This window comes from Schistocerca serialis, chromosome 6, assembly GCF_023864345.2.
Source record: "Schistocerca serialis cubense isolate TAMUIC-IGC-003099 chromosome 6, iqSchSeri2.2, whole genome shotgun sequence".
In the NCBI taxonomy this organism is placed as follows: Eukaryota; Metazoa; Arthropoda; class Insecta; order Orthoptera; family Acrididae; genus Schistocerca; species Schistocerca serialis.
The window spans coordinates 769,253,026-769,266,784 of NC_064643.1; positions in this window are offsets into that span (position 1 = coordinate 769,253,026).

The following is a 13,759-nucleotide window of genomic DNA, read 5'->3' on the forward strand; positions in this document are numbered from 1 at the left end:
TCAATGTGTGGGAGTGAGGGATGCAGTAAAGAAGGATTAGTGGATCGGAAATGTGATTGTCGTATCCCAAAAGAAAATCCTGTCGTTTCCAAAGAAACGTTACTCGATTTAGAAGGAAATGTCTTAGAACAAATAGTATTTCATAGCGACGCAATTTCCGTGTGAATTCGTCAATGAGTGGGAGTGAGGGATGCAGTAAAGAAGGATTAGTGGATCGGATATGAGATTGTCGAATCCCAAAAGAAAATCCTGTCGTTTCCATAGAAACGTTACTCGATTTAGAAGGAGAAGTCATCGAACACATAGTATTTCATAGCGACGCAATTTCCGTGTGAATTCGTCAATGTGTGGGAGTGAGGGATGCAGTAAAGAAGGATTAGTGGATCGGAAATGAGATTGTAGTATCCCAAAAGAAAATCCTGTCGTTTCCATAGAAACGTTACTCGATTTAGAAGGAAATGTCTTAGAACACATAGTATTTCATAGCGACGCAATTTCCGTGTGAATTCGTCAATGTGTGGGAGTGTGGGATGCAGTAAAGTAAGATTAGTGGATCGGAAATGTGATTGTCGTATCCCAAAAGAAAATCCTGTCGTTTCCATAGAAACGTTACTCGATTTAGAAGGAAATGTCTTAGAACACATAGTATTTCATAGCGACGCAATTTCCGTGTGAATTCGTCAATGTGTGGCCGTAAGGGATGCAGTAAAGAAAGATTAGTGGATCGGAAATGAGATTGTCGTATCCCAAAAGAAAATCCTGTCGTTTCCATAGAAACGTTACTCGATTTAGAAGGAAATGTCTTAGAACACATAGTATTTCATAGCGACGCAATTTCCGTGTGAATTCGTCAATGAGTGGGAGTGAGGGATGCAGTAAAGAAGGATTAGTGGATCGGAAATGAGATTGTCGTATCCCAAAAGAAAATCCTGTCCTTTTAATAGAAACGTTACTCGATTTAGAAGGAGAAGTCATAGAACCCATAGTATTTCATAGCGACTCAATTTCTGTGTTAATTCGTCAATGTGAGGAAGCTAGGGATGCAATAAAGAAGGAATAGTGCTTTGAGAAGGAGATACTCGTATCGCAAAAGAAAAGCCAGTCGTTTCCACAGAAACGATACTCGACTTAGAAGGAGAAGTCATAGAACCCATAGTATTTCATTGCGACGCAATTGCTGTGTTAATTCGTCAATGTGTGGGAGTGTGGGATGCAGTAAAGAAGGATTAGTGTATCGGAAATGTGATTGTCGTATCCCAAAAGAAAATCCTGTCGTCTCCATAGAAACGTTACTCGATTTAGAAGGAAATGTCTTAGAACACATAGTATTTCATAGCGACGCAATATCCGTGTGAATTCGTCAATGTGTGGGAGTGAGGGATGCACTGAAGAAGGATTAGTGGATTGGAAATGTTATTGTCGTATCCCAAAAGAAAATCCTGTCGTTTCCATAGAAACGTTACTCGATTTAGAAGGAATTGTATTAGAACACATAGTATTTCATAGCGACGCAATTTCGTGTGAATTCGTCAATGTGTGGGAGTAGGGGATGCAGCGATGAAGGATTAGTGGATCGGAAATGTGATTGTCGTATCCCAAAAGAAAATCCTGTTGTTTCCATAGAAACGTTACTCGATTTAGAAGGAAATGTCTTAGAACACATAGTATTTCATAGCGACGCAATTTCCGTGTGAATTCGTCAATGAGTGGGAGTGAGGGATGCAGTAAAGAAGGATTAGTGGATCCGAAATGAGATTGTCGTATCCCAAAAGAAAATCCTGTCGTTTCCATAGAACCGTTACTCGATTTAGAAGGAGAAGTCATAGAACCCATAGTATTTCATAGCGACTCAATTTCTGTGTTAATTCGTCAATGTGAGGGAGCTAGGGATGCAATAAAGAAGGAGTAGTGCATCGAGAAGGAGATACTCGTATCGCAAAAGAAAAGCCAGTCGTTCCACAGAAACGATACTCGATTTAGAAGGAGAAGTCATAGAACCCATAGTATTTCATTGCGACGCAATTGCTGTGTTAATTCGTCAATGTGTGGGAGTGAGGGATGCAGTAAAGAAGGATTAGTGGATCGGATATGTGATTGTCGTATCCCAAAAGAAAATCCTGTCGTTTCCATAGATACGTTACTCGATTTAGAAGGAAATGTCTTAGGACAAAAAGTATTTCATAGCGACGCAATATCCGTGTGAATTCGTCAATGTGTGGGAGTGAGGGATGCAGTAAAGAAGGATTAGTGGATCGGAAATGAGATTGTCGTATCCCAAAAGAAAATCCTCGTCAATGTGTGGGAGTGAGGAATGCAGTAAAGAAGGATTAGTGGATCGGAAATGAGATTGTCGTATCCCAAAAGAGAATCCTGTCGTTTCCATAGAAACGTTACTCGATTTAGAAGGAAATGTCTTAGAACACATAGTATTTCATAGCGACGCAATTTCCGTGTGAATTCGTCAATGTGTGGGAGTGAGGGATGCAGTAAAGAAGGATTAGTGGATCGGAAATGTGATTGTCGTATCCCAAAAGAAAATCCTGTCGTTTCCATAGAAACGTTACTCGATTTAGAAGGAGAAGTCATAGAACACTTAGTATTTCATAGCGACTCAATTACTGTGTTAATTCGTCAATGTGAGGGAGCTAGGGATACAATAAAGTAGGAATAGTGCATCGAGAAGGAGTTACTCGTATCGCAAAAGAAAAGCCAGTCGTTTCCAAAGAAACAATACTCGATTTAGAAGGAGAAGTCATAGAACCCATAGTATTTCATTGCGACGCAATTGCTGTGTTAATTCGTCAATGTGTGGGAGTGAGGGATGCAGTAAAGAAGGATTAGTGGATCGGAAATGTGTTCGTCGTATGCCAAAAGAAAATCCTGTCGATTCCATAGAAACGTTACTCGATTTAGAAGGAAATGTCTTAGAACACATAGTATTTCATAGCGACGCAATTTCCGTGTGAATTCGTCAATGAGTGGAAGTGAGGGATGCAGTAAAGAAGGATTAGTGGATCGGAAATGAGATTGTCGTATCCCAAATGAAAATCCTGTCGTTTCCATAGAAACGTTACTCGATTTAGAAGGAGAAGTCATAGAACCCATAGTATTTCATAGCGACGCAATTTCCGTGTGAATTAGTCAATGAGTGGGAGTGAGGGATGCAGTAAAGAAGGATTAGTGGATCGGAAATGTAATTGTCGTATCCCAAAAGAAAATCCTGTCGTTTCCATAGAAACGTTACTCGATTTAGAAGGAGAAGTCATAGAACCCATAGTATTTCATAGCGACGCAATTTCCGTGTGAATTCATCAATGAGTGGGAGTGAGGGATGCTGTAAAGAAGGATTAGTGGATCGGAAATGAGATTGTCGTATCCCAAAAGAAAATCCTGTCGTTTCCATAGAAACGATACTCGATTTAGAAGGAGAAGTCATAGAACCCATAGTATTTCATTGCGGCGCAATTGCTGTGTAAATTCGTCAATGTGTGGGAGTGAGGGATGCAGTAAAGAAGGACTAGTGGATCGGAATTGTGATTGTCGTATCCCAAAAGAAAATCCTGTCGTTTCCATAGAAACGTTACTCGATTTAGAAGGAAATGTCTTAGAACACATAGTATTTCATAGCGACGTAATTTCCGTGTGAATTCGTCAATGTGTGAGAGTAAGGGATGCAGTAAAGAAGGATTAGTGGATCGGAAATGAGATTGTCGTATCCCAAAAGAAAATCCTGTCGTTTCCATAGAAACGTTACTCGATTTAGAAGGAGGAGTCATAGAACCCATAGTATTTCATCGCGACTCAATTTCTGTGTTCATTCGTCAATGTGGGGGAGCTAGGGACGTAATAAAGAAGGAATAGTGCATCGAGAACGCGATACTCGTATCGCAAAAGAAAAGCCAGTCGTTTCCATAGAAACGATACTCGATTTAGAAGGAGAAGTCATAGAACCCATAGTATTTCATTGCGACGCAATTGCTGTGTTAATTCGTCAATGTGTGGGAGTGAGGGATGCAGTAAAGAAGGATTAGTGGATCGGAAATGTGATTGTCGTATCCCAAAAAAAAAAAAAATCCTGTCGTTTCCATAGAAACGTTACTGGATTTAGAAGGAAATGTCTTAGAACACATAGTATTTCATAGCGACGCAATTTCCGTGTGAATTCGTCAATGTGTGGGAGTGAGGGATGCAGTAAAAAAGGATTAGTGGATCGGAAATGAGCTTGTCGTATCCCAAAAGAGAATCCTGTCGTTTTCATAGAAACGTTACTCGATTTAGAAGGTAATGTCTTAGAACACATAGTATTTCATAGCGACGCAATTTCCGTGTGAATTCGTCAATGTGTGGGAGTTAGGGATGCAGTAAAGAAGGATTAGTGGATCGGAAATGAGATTGTCGTATCCCAAAAGAAAATCCTGTCGTTTCCAAAGAAACGTTACTCGATTTAGAAGGAGAAGTCATAGAACCCATAGTAATTCATAGTGACTTAGTTTCAGTTTTAATTCGTCAAAGTGAGGTAGCTGGGGATGCAATAAAGAAGGAATAGTGCATCGAGAAGGAGATACTCGTATCGCAAAAGAAAAGCCAGTCGTTTCCTTAGAAACGATACTCGATTTAGAAGGAGAAGTCATAGAACCCATAGTATTTCTTTGCGCCGCAATTGCTGTGTTAATTCGTCAATGTGTGGGAGTGAGGGATGCAGTAAAGAAGGATTAGTGGATCGGAAATGTGATTGTCGTATCCCAAAAGAAAATCCTGTCGTTTCCATAGAAATGTTACTCGATTTAGATGGAAATGTCTTAGAACACATAGTATTTCATAGCGACGCAATTTCCGTGTGAATTCGTCAATGTGTGCGAGTAAGGGATGCAGTAAAGAAGGATTAGTGGATCGGAAATGAGATTGTCGTATCCCAAAAGAAAATCCTGTCGTTTCCATAGAAACGTTACTCGATTTAGAAGGAAATGTCTTAGAACACATAGTACTCGTATTTCATAGCGACGCAATTTCCGTGTGAATTCGTCAATGTGTGGGAGTGAGGGATGCAGTAAAGAAGGATTAGTGGATCGGAAATGAGATTGTCGTATCCCAAAAGAAAATCCTGTCGTTTCCATAGAAACGTTACTCGATTTAGAAGGAAATGTCTTAGAACACATAGTATTTCATAGCGACGCAATTTCCGTGTGAATTCGCCAATGTGTGGGAGTAAGGGATGCAGCAAAGAAGGATTAGTGGATCGGAAATGTGATTGTCGTATCCCAAAAGAAAATCCTGTCGTTCCCATAGAAACGTTACTCGATTTTGAAGGAAATGTCTTAGAACACATAGTATTTCATAGCGACGCAATTCCCGTATGAATTCGTCAATGAGTGGGAGTGAGGGATGCAGTAAAGAAGGATTAGTGGATCGGAAATGAGATTGTCATATCCCAAAAGAAAATCCTGTCGTTTCCATAGAAACGTTACTCGATTTAGAAGGAGAAGTCATAGAACCCATAGTATTTCATTGCGACGCAATTTCCGTGTGAATTCGTCAATGAGTGGAAGTGAGGGATGCAGTAAAGAAGGATTAGTGGATCGGAAATGACATTGTCGTATCCCAAAAGAAAATCCTGTCATTTCCATAGAAACGTTACTCGATTTAGAAGGAGAAGTCATAGAACCTATAGTATTTCATAGCGACGCAATTTCCGTGTGAATTAGTCAATGAGTGGGTGTGATTGATGCAGTAAAGAAGGATTAGTGGATCGGAAATGTGATTGTCGTATCCCAAAAGAAAATCCTGTCGTTTCCATATAAATGTTACTCGATTTAGAAGGAAATGTCTTAGAACACATAGTATTTCATAGCGACGCAATTTCCGTATGAATTCGTCAATGTGTGGGATTGGGGGATGCAGTAAAGAAGGATTAGTGGATCGGAAATGAGATTGTCGTATCCCAAAAGAAAATCCTGTCGTTTCCATAGAAACGTTACTCGATTTGGAAGGAAATGTCTTAGAACACATAGTATTTCATAGCCACGCAATTTCCGTGTGAATTCGTCAATGAGTGGGAGTGAGGGATGCAGTAAAGAAGGATTAGTGGATCGGAAATGTGATTGTCGTATCCCAAAAGAAAATCCTGTCGTTTCCATAGAAACGTTACTCGATTTAGAAGAAAATGTCTTAGAACACATAGTAATTCATAGCGACGCAATTTCCGTGTGAATTCGTCAATGTGTGGGAGTGAGGGATGCAGTAAAGAAGGATTAGTGGATCGGAAATGAGATTGTCGTATCCCAAAAGAAAATCCTGTCGTTTCCATGGAAACGTTACTCGATTTAGAAGGAGAAGTCATAGAACCCTTAGTATTTCATAGCGACTCAATTTCTGTGTTAATTCGTCAATGTGAGGGAGCTACTGATGCAATAAAGAAGGAATAGTGCATCGAGAAGGAGATACTCGTATCGCAAAAGAAAAGCCAGTCGTTTCCATAGAAACAATACTCGATTTAGAAGGAGAAGTCATAGAACCCATAGTATTTCATTGCGACGCAATTTCCGTGTGAATTCGTCAATGAGTGGAAGTGAGGGATGCAGTAAAGAAGGATTAGTGGATCGGAAATGAGATTGTCGTATCCCAAAAGAAAATCCTGTCGTTTCCATAGAAACGTTACTCGATTTAGAAGGAGAAGTCATAGAACCCATAGTATTTCATAGCGACGAAATTTCCGTGTGAATTCGTCAATGAGTGGGAGTGAGGGATGCAGTAAAGAAGGATTAGTGGATCGGAAATGTGATTGTCGTATCCCAAAAAAAAAAAAAATCCTGTCGTTTCCATAGAAACGTTACTGGATTTAGAAGGAAATGTCTTAGAACACATAGTATTTCATAGCGACGCAATTTCCGTGTGAATTCGTCAATGTGTGGGAGTGAGGGATGCAGTAAAAAAGGATTAGTGGATCGGAAATGAGCTTGTCGTATCCCAAAAGAGAATCCTGTCGTTTTCATAGAAACGTTACTCGATTTAGAAGGTAATGTCTTAGAACACATAGTATTTCATAGCGACGCAATTTCCGTGTGAATTCGTCAATGTGTGGGAGTTAGGGATGCAGTAAAGAAGGATTAGTGGATCGGAAATGAGATTGTCGTATCCCAAAAGAAAATCCTGTCGTTTCCAAAGAAACGTTACTCGATTTAGAAGGAGAAGTCATAGAACCCATAGTAATTCATAGTGACTTAGTTTCAGTTTTAATTCGTCAAAGTGAGGTAGCTGGGGATGCAATAAAGAAGGAATAGTGCATCGAGAAGGAGATACTCGTATCGCAAAAGAAAAGCCAGTCGTTTCCTTAGAAACGATACTCGATTTAGAAGGAGAAGTCATAGAACCCATAGTATTTCTTTGCGCCGCAATTGCTGTGTTAATTCGTCAATGTGTGGGAGTGAGGGATGCAGTAAAGAAGGATTAGTGGATCGGAAATGTGATTGTCGTATCCCAAAAGAAAATCCTGTCGTTTCCATAGAAATGTTACTCGATTTAGATGGAAATGTCTTAGAACACATAGTATTTCATAGCGACGCAATTTCCGTGTGAATTCGTCAATGTGTGCGAGTAAGGGATGCAGTAAAGAAGGATTAGTGGATCGGAAATGAGATTGTCGTATCCCAAAAGAAAATCCTGTCGTTTCCATAGAAACGTTACTCGATTTAGAAGGAAATGTCTTAGAACACATAGTACTCGTATTTCATAGCGACGCAATTTCCGTGTGAATTCGTCAATGTGTGGGAGTGAGGGATGCAGTAAAGAAGGATTAGTGGATCGGAAATGAGATTGTCGTATCCCAAAAGAAAATCCTGTCGTTTCCATAGAAACGTTACTCGATTTAGAAGGAAATGTCTTAGAACACATAGTATTTCATAGCGACGCAATTTCCGTGTGAATTCGCCAATGTGTGGGAGTAAGGGATGCAGCAAAGAAGGATTAGTGGATCGGAAATGTGATTGTCGTATCCCAAAAGAAAATCCTGTCGTTCCCATAGAAACGTTACTCGATTTTGAAGGAAATGTCTTAGAACACATAGTATTTCATAGCGACGCAATTCCCGTATGAATTCGTCAATGAGTGGGAGTGAGGGATGCAGTAAAGAAGGATTAGTGGATCGGAAATGAGATTGTCATATCCCAAAAGAAAATCCTGTCGTTTCCATAGAAACGTTACTCGATTTAGAAGGAGAAGTCATAGAACCCATAGTATTTCATTGCGACGCAATTTCCGTGTGAATTCGTCAATGAGTGGAAGTGAGGGATGCAGTAAAGAAGGATTAGTGGATCGGAAATGACATTGTCGTATCCCAAAAGAAAATCCTGTCATTTCCATAGAAACGTTACTCGATTTAGAAGGAGAAGTCATAGAACCTATAGTATTTCATAGCGACGCAATTTCCGTGTGAATTAGTCAATGAGTGGGTGTGATTGATGCAGTAAAGAAGGATTAGTGGATCGGAAATGTGATTGTCGTATCCCAAAAGAAAATCCTGTCGTTTCCATATAAATGTTACTCGATTTAGAAGGAAATGTCTTAGAACACATAGTATTTCATAGCGACGCAATTTCCGTATGAATTCGTCAATGTGTGGGATTGGGGGATGCAGTAAAGAAGGATTAGTGGATCGGAAATGAGATTGTCGTATCCCAAAAGAAAATCCTGTCGTTTCCATAGAAACGTTACTCGATTTGGAAGGAAATGTCTTAGAACACATAGTATTTCATAGCCACGCAATTTCCGTGTGAATTCGTCAATGAGTGGGAGTGAGGGATGCAGTAAAGAAGGATTAGTGGATCGGAAATGTGATTGTCGTATCCCAAAAGAAAATCCTGTCGTTTCCATAGAAACGTTACTCGATTTAGAAGAAAATGTCTTAGAACACATAGTAATTCATAGCGACGCAATTTCCGTGTGAATTCGTCAATGTGTGGGAGTGAGGGATGCAGTAAAGAAGGATTAGTGGATCGGAAATGAGATTGTCGTATCCCAAAAGAAAATCCTGTCGTTTCCATGGAAACGTTACTCGATTTAGAAGGAGAAGTCATAGAACCCTTAGTATTTCATAGCGACTCAATTTCTGTGTTAATTCGTCAATGTGAGGGAGCTACTGATGCAATAAAGAAGGAATAGTGCATCGAGAAGGAGATACTCGTATCGCAAAAGAAAAGCCAGTCGTTTCCATAGAAACAATACTCGATTTAGAAGGAGAAGTCATAGAACCCATAGTATTTCATTGCGACGCAATTTCCGTGTGAATTCGTCAATGAGTGGAAGTGAGGGATGCAGTAAAGAAGGATTAGTGGATCGGAAATGAGATTGTCGTATCCCAAAAGAAAATCCTGTCGTTTCCATAGAAACGTTACTCGATTTAGAAGGAGAAGTCATAGAACCCATAGTATTTCATAGCGACGAAATTTCCGTGTGAATTCGTCAATGAGTGGGAGTGAGGGATGCAGTAAAGGAGGATTAGTGGATCGGAAATGGGATTGTCGTATCCCAAAAGAAAATCCTGTCGTTTCCGAGGAAACGTTACTCGATTTAGAAGGAGAAGTCATAGAACCCATAGTAATTCATAGCGGCTTAATTTCAGTGTTAATTCGTCAATGTGAGGGAGCTAGGGATGCAATAAAGAAGGAATAGTGCATCGAGAAGGAGATACTCGTATCGCAAAAGAGAAGCCAGTCGTTTCCATAGAAACGTTACTCGATTTAGAAGGAAATGTCTTAGAACACATAGTATTTCATAGCGCCGCAATTTCCGTGTGAATTCGCCAATGTGTGGGAGTAAGGGATGCAGCAAAGAAGGATTAGTAGATCGGAAATGTGATTGTTGTATCCCAAAAGAAAATCCTGTCGTTTGCATAGAAACGTTACTCGATTTAGAAGGAAATGTCTTAGAACACAAAGTATTTCATAGCGACGCAATTTCCGTGTGAATTCGTCAATGTGTGGGAGTGAGGGATGCAGTAAAGAAGGATTAGTGGATCGGAAATGAGATTGTCGTATCCGAAAAGAAAATCCTGTCGTTTCCATAGAAACGTTACTCGATTTAGAAGGAAATGTCTTAGAACACATAGTACTCGTATTTAATAGCGACGCAATTTCCGTGTGAATTCGTCAATGTGTGGGAGTGAGGGATGCAGTAAAGATGGATTAGTGGATCGGAAATGAGATTGTCGTATCGACAAATGAAAATCCTGTCGTTTCCATAGAAACGTTACTCGATTTAGAAGGAAATGTCTTAGAACACATAGTGTTTCATAGCGACGCAATTTCCGTGTGAATTCGCCAATGTGTGGGAGTAAGGGATGCAGCAAAGAAGGATTAGTGGATCGGAAATGTGATTGTCGTATCCCAAAAGAAAATCCTGCCGTTTGCATAGAAACGTTAATCGATTTAGAAGGAAATGTCTTAGAACACAAAGTATTTCATAGCGACGCAATTTCCGTGTGAATTCGTCAATGTGTGGGAGTGAGGGATGCAGTAAAGAAGGATTAGTGGATCGGAAATGAGATTGTCGTATCCCAAAAGAAAATCCTGTCGTTTCCATAGAAACGTTACTCGATTTGGAAGGAAATGTCTTAGAACACATAGTATTTCATAGCCACGCAATTTCCGTGTGAATTCGTCAATGAGTGGGAGTGAGGGATGCAGTAAAGAAGGATTAGTGGATCGGAAATGTGATTGTCGTATCCCAAAAGAAAATCCTGTCGTTTCCATAGAAACGTTACTCGATTTAGGAGAAAATGTCTTAGAACACATAGTAATTCATAGCGACGCAATTTCCGTGTGAATTCGTCAATGTGTGGGAGTGAGGGATGCAGTAAAGAAGGATTAGTGGATCGGAAATGAGATTGTCGTATCCCAAAAGAAAATCCTGTCGTTTCCATAGAAACGTTACTCGATTTAGAAGGAGAAGTCATAGAACCCTTAGTATTTCATAGCGACTCAATTTCTGTGTTAATTCGTCAATGTGAGGGAGCTACTGATGCAATAAAGAAGGAATAGTGCATCGAGAAGGAGATACTCGTATCGCAAAAGAAAAGCCAGTCGTTTCCATAGAAACAATACTCGATTTAGAAGGAGAAGTCATAGAACCCATAGTATTTCATTGCGACGCAATTTCCGTGTGAATTCGTCAATGAGTGGAAGTGAGGGATGCAGTAAAGAAGGATTAGTGGATCGGAAATGAGATTGTCGTATCCCAAAAGAAAATCCTGTCGTTTCCATAGAAACGTTACTCGATTTAGAAGGAGAAGTCATAGAACCCATAGTATTTCATAGCGACGAAATTTCCGTGTGAATTCGTCAATGAGTGGGAGTGAGGGATGCAGTAAAGGAGGATTAGTGGATCGGAAATGAGATTGTCGTATCCCAAAAGAAAATCCTGTCGTTTCCGAGGAAACGTTACTCGATTTAGAAGGAGAAGTCATAGAACCCATAGTAATTCATAGCGACTTAATTTCAGTGTTAATTCGTCAATGTGAGGGAGCTAGGGATGCAATAAAGAAGGAATAGTGCATCGAGAAGGAGATACTCGTATCGCAAAAGAGAAGCCAGTCGTTTCCATAGAAACGTTACTCGATTTAGAAGGAAATGTCTTAGAACACATAGTATTTCATAGCGCCGCAATTTCCGTGTGAATTCGCCAATGTGTGGGAGTAAGGGATGCAGCAAAGAAGGATTAGTAGATCGGAAATGTGATTGTTGTATCCCAAAAGAAAATCCTGTCGTTTGCATAGAAACGTTACTCGATTTAGAAGGAAATGTCTTAGAACACAAAGTATTTCATAGCGACGCAATTTCCGTGTGAATTCGTCAATGTGTGGGAGTGAGGGATGCAGTAAAGAAGGATTAGTGGATCGGAAATGAGATTGTCGTCTCCCAAAAGAAAATCCTGTCGTTTCCATAGAAACGTTACTCGATTTAGAAGGAAATGTCTTAGAACACATAGTACTCGTATTTCATAGCGACGCAATTTCCGTGTGAATTCGTCAATGTGTGGGAGTGAGGGATGCAGTAAAGAAGGATTAGTGGATCGGAAATGAGATTGTCGTATCCCAAAAGAAAATCCTGTCGTTTCCATAGAAACGTTACTCGATTTAGAAGGAAATGTCTTAGAACACATAGTATTTCATAGCGACGCAATTTCCGTGTGAATTCGCCAATGTGTGGGAGTAAGGGATGCAGCAAAGAAGGATTAGTGGATCGGAAATGTGATTGTCGTATCCCAAAAGAAAATCCTGTCGTTTCCATAGAAACGTTACTCGATTTTGAAGGAAATGTCTTAGAACACATAGTATTTCATAGCGACGCAATTCCCGTATGAATTCGTCAATGAGTGTGAGTGAGGGATGCAGTAAAGAAGGATTAGTGGATCGGAAATGAAATTGTCATATCCCAAAAGAAAATCCTGTCGTTTCCATAGAAACGTTACTCGATTTAGAAGGAAATGTCTTAGAACACATTGTATTTCATAGCGACGCAATTTCCGTGTGAATTCGTCAATGAGTGGGAGTGAGGGATGCAGTAAAGAAGGATTAGTGGATCCGAAATGAGATTGTCGTATCCCAAAAGAAAATCCTGTCGTTTCCATAGAACCGTTACTCGATTTAGAAGGAGAAGTCATAGAACCCATAGTATTTCATAGCGACTCAATTTCTGTGTTAATTCGTCAATGTGAGGGAGCTAGGGATGCAATAAAGAAGGAGTAGTGCATCGAGAAGGAGCTACTCGTATCGCAAAAGAAAAGCCAGTCGTTCCACAGAAACGATACTCGATTTAGAAGGAGAAGTCATAGAACCCATAGTATTTCATTGCGACGCAATTGCTGTGTTAATTCGTCAATGTGTGGGAGTGAGGGATGCAGTAAAGAAGGATTAGTGGATCGGATATGTGATTGTCGTATCCCAAAAGAAAATCCTGTCGTTTCCATAGATACGTTACTCGATTTAGAAGGAAATGTCTTAGGACAAAAAGTATTTCATAGCGACGCAATATCCGTGTGAATTCGTCAATGTGTGGGAGTGAGGGATGCAGTAAAGAAGGATTAGTGGATCGGAAATGAGATTGTCGTATCCCAAAAGAAAATCCTCGTCAATGTGTGGGAGTGAGGAATGCAGTAAAGAAGGATTAGTGGATCGGAAATGAGATTGTCGTATCCCAAAAGAGAATCCTGTCGTTTCCATAGAAACGTTACTCGATTTAGAAGGAAATGTCTTAGAACACATAGTATTTCATAGCGACGCAATTTCCGTGTGAATTCGTCAATGTGTGGGAGTGAGGGATGCAGTAAAGACGGATTAGTGGATCGGAAATGTGATTGTCGTATCCCAAAAGAAAATCCTGTCGTTTCCATAGAAACGTTACTCGATTTAGAAGGAGAAGTCATAGAACACTTAGTATTTCATAGCGACTCAATTACTGTGTTAATTCGTCAATGTGAGGGAGCTAGGGATACAATAAAGTAGGAATAGTGCATCGAGAAGGAGTTACTCGTATCGCAAAAGAAAAGCCAGTCGTTTCCAAAGAAACAATACTCGATTTAGAAGGAGAAGTCATAGAACCCATAGTATTTCATTGCGACGCAATTGCTGTGTTAATTCGTCAATGTGTGGGAGTGAGGGATGCAGTAAAGAAGGATTAGTGGATCGGAAATGTGTTCGTCGTATGCCAAAAGAAAATCCTGTCGATTCCATAGAAACGTTACTCGATTTAGAAGGAAATGTCTTAGAACA